This window comes from Brassica napus, chromosome C4, assembly GCF_020379485.1.
Source record: "Brassica napus cultivar Da-Ae chromosome C4, Da-Ae, whole genome shotgun sequence".
Classification (NCBI taxonomy): Eukaryota; Viridiplantae; Streptophyta; class Magnoliopsida; order Brassicales; family Brassicaceae; genus Brassica; species Brassica napus.
Genome location: NC_063447.1, coordinates 53611966 through 53619351, shown reverse-complemented (window position 1 = coordinate 53619351; position 7386 = coordinate 53611966). Strand labels below are relative to the sequence as shown.

The following is a 7386-nucleotide window of genomic DNA, read 5'->3' as shown; positions in this document are numbered from 1 at the left end:
AAACTCCGCCTTGGCATCTTTTCCGTGTCCGCTCCGTTGTCGCTTTCCGGGGGCATGCCTTTCCAACTGTCCCGGGGTTGTCAAGCATTTCCTCTTGGTGGTGTTGTGCTATTACACCAACGACATCCCATAAGTCCTCACTGACCAAGTATGACTCCATGCATGACTTCCATAACCGATAGTTAGATTGGTTTAAGATTTTCATCCCATCCAACAACACGACTCATTGATTCCATACTTCGAATAAACCCGAGCTCTCTTTAAACCCCGATCTTGATGAGCACGAGATTAGAATAGCTCTGATACCATATAGGGAAACCACTCTTGATAGTGCTTAGCACTAGCCCAGAGACCGTAATACCCTAGAACCCGAAAGAAACAAGAAACTTCCAAGTATGAAGAATAATATGAAAGAACTCTCGAAGAGATTAGAGAACTTTGAGTAGAACACATTTTTTCTTTAAGAAACTTTCTTGTTCAACTTCTCTTATTATTACAAATGAGAGAGGAGTGAGCTATTTATAGGCTCCAAAAGTACAAAATATCTTACAAACCTTATCTTAATCTCTAGAACTTCTCTACCATAATATCTAGATTTTTTCTACTAATACTTATCCAAAGGAGATCTCTAGAACATTTGAGGAGGTGATGATTTTTTATGATTTTTTTTAAAGAGATTCTAGAACCTTAACTTAACTTTGAGTTTAGCCAAATAAGATTATTGGAACCTATAATTAAGGATAGCCCAAAATAAAGTTTAACTTATTGCGATAAGAACAACTTGATTTGTTATGTCTATTCAGGAAAAAAAGTTTCAATCTATATGTTTCGCATTTTACATCTTCTGTTCGTCTCCGACGATTGCAGTCATACAATATTAGATGTATATCTAATATTACCATTGGCGCTTGATGCATCTAAATCAGATCAAATCATGAATAACTTGCTTAATAACTTCTATGACTGAATGTATGTGTATGTACCTCTAGATCTGTGTATGAACAATACTATAACCAAACTAATAATTAGAGCAAGAGAATTCTTTTTGGTGAAGAGGAAGATATTATCTGTTATACACCTATTCATACATAATGTTCGGCTATTCTTAGTAGTTTGCTCTCATTTTACATCAAACATTCTTCTTCCGATACAATCACACCACACATCAATTAAAGTTGAGACGTTACTAGCGTAGTTGAAAGCTAACGAACATATGATTGGTATAACCGAAATAAGTAATATGGTAAATGTAAAATAAGAGCAGCACACACTGAGAATAACTGAAAATTATGTATGAATTAGACGTACAACAAATGAAAGGCTGGAGATAATTACGTTCCTCTGAACTGCATGTTTTAAAATTATAATACTAAATCTAACAACAGTTACATATTTCGATATGCCCAACACTAGTCACGAGACGATTTAAAGATCATATAAAATCCATGTTTCCTCAATTTTTTCTTTTACGAATTTTCTCGACGGTCCAAATATAGACGATAATAAAGAAGAAAGATTCCACCGTACATGCATTAAATGATCTTAAATGAACCTAGGGAATGAATAAATTATATCGATGTGTGAGAAGAGTCCAATGAAAGAAGAATAAATATCAACCGTTAAGAAGATAGAGCGATACCAAAGGAAGCCGTCAATTCTTCACTTCTTCTTCCGACGTCCTTGTCTCAACGACGTTATCTTATGGCCAAGTTGGTGCACATTGTTCTCCTCCTTCTCCATCGTCGATTTTTCACCCCTCTAGGCTTTTGGCACGTTCAAACAAGTTATCTATCACATTTGTTTATTATGGGTTCCGTTTGGTTGGTTCAGAGTGGTTGGTTTTGTAAATGATGGCAGAACCTAAGTGAATTCAATTGATTTTGACATTGATGGTTTAACTTAGGTTTGACATGTAGTTATACGAATTACTTACGGGCTCACCATATATAACGAGCTCGAAATATATCTCAAATGATACACGCATTACGCATACGATAAACTAACCAACGTAGTTCACTTTCCTTTCCATTGGACATGAATCCCAAACGAGCAATGCATTTCACTCATCACTTGTTTAATTATCTGGTACAATCATTATAGCTCATAGTAACTCGTATTAAACCAAGAGCGACTAGCACATCTTGAGTAATAAAAAGAAAAAGAAAAAAAGAGAGTACCAAACAGAAAATGAACATAGACGTAATCGCAACAGTTACCAAAATACATGTAAACTGCGGACCCACTAGTCTGTCTACATGGCATGTCCGAGACCGTTGATTAGTTTTTTAGTATTTCAGTAAATCAGAAAAACGACGAAAACTAGAATCCCAATAGTTTGGAGAAGAAAATCAATTTTACACGTGGTTTATTTTACAACCGTCAAATGAAAATTCTTATGAATCTCCGGTTAATCATATTATAGGGACCGGCTACTTGTTTGTCAAGTTCCGTGGCGCGTCGCTGTTCAACCGGCTCTAACCCGGCGATATTTTGTACTAGTATTTATTTTTCAATTAATTAAATAAAATAATATTTTTGATAAACTCGTGCAACTAAAACAAACCCCTTTGCTCCGCGTCTGTGTATATAAAGCTCATCGTCTCACTTCTCTCTCTCCGCGTTCCACTTACTAAAGTTGGAGCTGACTTGCCTCTCTCGTGCTTCAGCATTTTCCCGAGAAAGTTGAATCTAAATTTTCTATCGAAAATTTGAAATGGGAGTGAAAGTAGGATACACTTCGCCCTTCCTTCATGGGCGGCTCATCCTTCTTCTTCTTCTCAAACCCTAGCTTCCAGAGCCATCTCATCTCCTTCAAACGACGTCACAACGCGCCGTTTCCATCCTGTCAGAGACTGAACCGCTCAGCTCTCTTCGGAACTCCTACAAAGCTCCATCGCTCCAAGTCCTGCGAGCTATGGCAACCATCCACACCGACAAGGACCTATTCGATTCGAAGAGCTTGCAGCGCAAGCCTAGATCCCTTCTCGGACGAAGAGTTCTCCAAGAAGATCCAAGAGCTAACTCTCAGATTCCACGACGAGAAGAAAACAAATGGATTCAATCGAGATCGAAATGAAAGCGAACAGTGTGGACCTTCCTCTCTCGATTCGTATGATAAAGAAGAAGAGAAAATGGGAGGAAGGAGTCAAGAAGAGCAACGCCTTCTCGGCGATGAGCAAGGCCTTCTCCTCGATGGTGTTCATGATCCGAGAGCTCCAGAGCTTCACTCTGCACATGAGAGAGGTTCTCTTCTACGAAGACTTGCAAGGGATCTTGCTTAGAGTTAGAGAAGAGATGCACGCTTCCTTCGTTTGGCTGTTCCAGCAGGTCTTCTCCGCCACCCCTACCTTGATGGTCTATGTGATGATACTCCTCGCGAACTTCATTCACCGTTTATTCTATCAGTAGCAACTCTGCTTTAGCCGCAGCCGCAGCCGCTCCTCCTCCGACCACCACCACCGTGACAGAGCTAACACCCGAGAAGTTCGATTCATCATCGGTTGTCAAAACGTTCTTTGTATCGTCTCCCAACGGGAATACGGCTTCCCTGTGGCGGCAACAACAATGGCGGCGGCGGCGGGAACATCCGGCCGTGTTGAGCGGAACTGATGGCGATGATGGATCAGAACAGTTCAGAACAAGCATACCCGAAGGAGTCTCGTCAACGCTCGGGTCAACGACAACAGAGTCAGAGGAGACATCAGTGTCGGGACAAGACGAACTCAGGCTGTGGAATTCGGTTGTGGAGGAAGCAGAGCAAATGCAGTTTTCAAATACAGACGATGCACTGTTGGATCACGGGACGAGGAAGCGGTTCGTGTCTCCTTTGGATGCTCGAGTAGAAGAAGCAGATGAGGACATTCATTACTTCAGAACAGAGCTTCTCTACCAAACAGGACTGTCTCAAGAGCCTAATAATCCTCTGCTTCTCGCTAACTATGCTCAGTTCCTCTACATCGTCTCTAATGACTATGACAGGTAAACAAACAATTTTTTACTGTCACATCTTAATCATTGTTTCGGTTAAATTTTGTTTTTAATTATTAGATTTTATTTTGTAAACTCGAAGTTAGGTTCGTTCGAAGCTTCCTAGTAGATTTTTTGGGTTGTGAATTATGAGGCTGCAAGTTGTTGCTAACAGTCAAAAGTAGGCGTAGTGCTCGATGATTTCTCTATTTCACTAGTGGGGCATAATTGTGGAAATTTAATTTAATTTTTTTTTTAAATTAAATCATCAGCAGAATATATTCGACCAAGAGAGTTGAACCATTTCTTTTCCTCTTGGAGTAATAAGACAGTGCATAAAAATATCTAGCGGGGAATAAATAAAGACATAAGATTAGTTCAAGCCAATGAGCTTCGAGTCTTTGAGGGCTGATGATAGTGGAGTTTACGGTGGAGCTTTAAAGACACCCCACCAGAATCCAACAAGTTAAAAGGTGGCTTTGTCTGAAGTCTTTGCCTCACAATCTGTCCTCTAGTCTAGATTTATTCACCACCCAAACAAACTAACACATGTTTTTTTCATTGGCTTTAATATATCTAAGCTTAATTAGTACTAGTATTGTAGTTTCGTTGGTAGTAAGTAGGTGTGGCCGTTTGATTGGTTTTTCGATTTAGTTCTTTTGAGTACAAATATATAAAAAAATTCGATATTTATAAAATTCAGTTAGGCTTTTGGAGTTCGAGTAAGCCGAGGCTTAGTAAAGTATTTTAAACATGTAGCATTCCTCATTAAACATCATACTGATGAAATTTCTGATTTTGTTCATCTCATATTCTTTTATATCTAGTGAATTAGTGTCTCACATGATATTTGTATAACAGAGCAGAAGAATACTTCAAAAGAGCGGTAGAAGTGGAACCGAAAGACGCAGAGGCCCTGAGCAAATACGCCACGTTCTTATGGAGAGCACGGGACGATCTTTGGGCTGCTGAGGAGACTTTCTTGGAAGCAATCGATGCCGATCCCACCAACTCTTTCTATGCCGCTAATTACGCTAATTTTCTATGGAACACTGGCGGTGATGAGACGTGTTTCCCTCTCGACGAGTCTCAGGAAGACACCATATAGTTAAGACCGTCCATCATCACGTCTAAGTAAACATTCTATACAAACTAATAAATATAAATATGTGCATATTAATGATGTATATGCGTGTTTATTATAGTCACGGTGGTGAAAAGCGTTAAATCCTTATGGTTGCAATTGGTCTAGTGAAAAAGACGAAAATATTCCATCATCATGGGGTTATGGATCTTCTGTTGGGCCTATATCGTAGATTTAAGAGTATAAGAGGGTACATTTCATTTGTTTGTCCGCAAATAGGGTATTGTCAAATTACTAATAGCAACGCAGCTTCAGTCTACTTAGGGGTATTTAGTAAGGAAAGCATAGCTCCATCTTGGGTAAATTAGGAATGCTGTAAGGATGACTAGTCCTGAAACCATCTGGTAACTCCAAACCATAGCAATGTAGGATTGCAAAATTGTTCCAACAATATATATAGAGTGGAAATCTGAAAGATGTAATAGTATATCTCAAGGCAAGCATTTACACCGACATCATCCTTTGTTACGATAACAAGCAGTCCCTCTGTCTTGCCTAAAAGCCACGAACCTCTTCATTTTGCCAAAAAAAAACATGTTTTTTAAAAGAATGTTAAATTTAGTCAATTCAAAAAAAAAATTTTACAACATGTGTGACATTGTTTTCAATGTTCTAATATAAGTAAAAATGTTCTAATATAAGTAAAGATACTAAACGTAGTGAAAGCTTTAGAACGTTTAAACTAGGACTGCCGAGAGGCAAACCAAGTTGTCATGGCCTTATTGACGACTTCTCCTTCCTCGACTGAGAGAGAAGATCCTATTTCGAACCAGTTTATCGATGAAATGAATATCTGTAGTTGCAGTTTTATGAGTTTGTCATGTCTGCACCTTTTTCTCTCCCTCCATATTGATGAATGTATAGCTGCCTGAAACACATATCTCAACATGAACATATGTGTTATATTTCTTGCTCCATCAACCAGCGCTTCCAGAATTCTGTCCCATCAATATGAATTAGTCTGTCGAAGAATACTTCGTGGGAAATTACTCTAAATTTTCTCGGATAACTAGCAACTGAAAAACATATGGTTTCTTGTTTCAACCGGATCCAAGACATTAATTATCTTAAAGCTTGTCGTGCTACTTTACAATGAACCACAAGGTGATTTTGCCAATTGTAGGATTTGGAACCAGAGTCTAACATTTCCCTACTAGTATAGTGAATGATATAATCTAAAATATTATGCTCATATTTAGATTTTTTATATATATCTCGGTTGTAATTATTTATTTTTCGTAAGGTTGTACATAGCCACGTAAATACGATGATCAGATCAAGGAGAATTCATCAACTTTCATGGTATCAGAGTTCTGGTGCTCTTGAACCTGATATCAAATCATTTCTATTCTTTTTTGTCTATGTTTCTCTTCTTTCCTGTCGTTTCTTTCTTTTATGCACCATGGATGTTCCCCTATACAATGGAAGAGCTTTAGGGCACCATTAGTGGTAGTCACTCAATAGGTTTCTGATGATAAAAACAACAAGTATTGAAAAAGAATGAGAGATAATAGCAAATCATAAGAATCTATTGGTGGCAGAAAAACTTCCACAAAGAAGAAAATAATTTTTTCTACCGCTGTAGTTTTATTAGTGGTGGAATTGTTTGAAAATAATTGAAATATAGTAATAAATATAAATGTTACTCCCTCCGTCACTCAATAGGTTTCTGATGATAAAAACAACAACAAGTATTGAAAAAGAATGAGAGATAATAGCAAATCATAAGAATCAATTGGTGGCAGAAAAACTTCCACAAAGAAGAAAATATTTTTTTCTACCGCTGTAGTTTTATTAGTGGTGGAATTGTTTGAAAATAATTGAAATATAGTAATAAATATAAATGTTACTCTCTCCATTCCGAAATGTAAGATGTTTAGAAGAAATTTTATGTTTCAATATGTAGGATGTTTTTATATTTCTAGGTAACTTTAACTTTATCAAAATCTGTGTAATCAATCAAATTTAATAGTTATATTTTGTAATGAATTGAATAATTTTAATTTATATTTTTAATAATAATTTTTAGATAAAAAGTAATTTTCTTAATAAATGTGTTTTATCTAGAACATTTTATATTTAGGAACGGAGCAGTATTATTTTATTTTATCGAGAAACGCTATTGGTTTTTCATTCCTGCTCATGCTTTTAGGTGTTACCAATATCAAATCTCACATTCCTTTAACTACTGATTCAGTAATTATTAATTACGATGCGTGAAACTTAACCATAGCATGCTTTTTCAAGCTGGGTACAAAGGAAGTAGTGAATCAGAT

At 37.2% G+C, this 7386-nt stretch overlaps 1 pseudogene; it reads left to right on the top strand.

Moving 5' to 3' along the window:
- The first annotated feature begins 2713 nt into the window (after window positions 1-2713).
- LOC106448763 lies at window positions 2714-5198 on the top strand (annotated as a pseudogene).
- Window positions 5199-7386: the final 2188 nt, after the last annotated feature.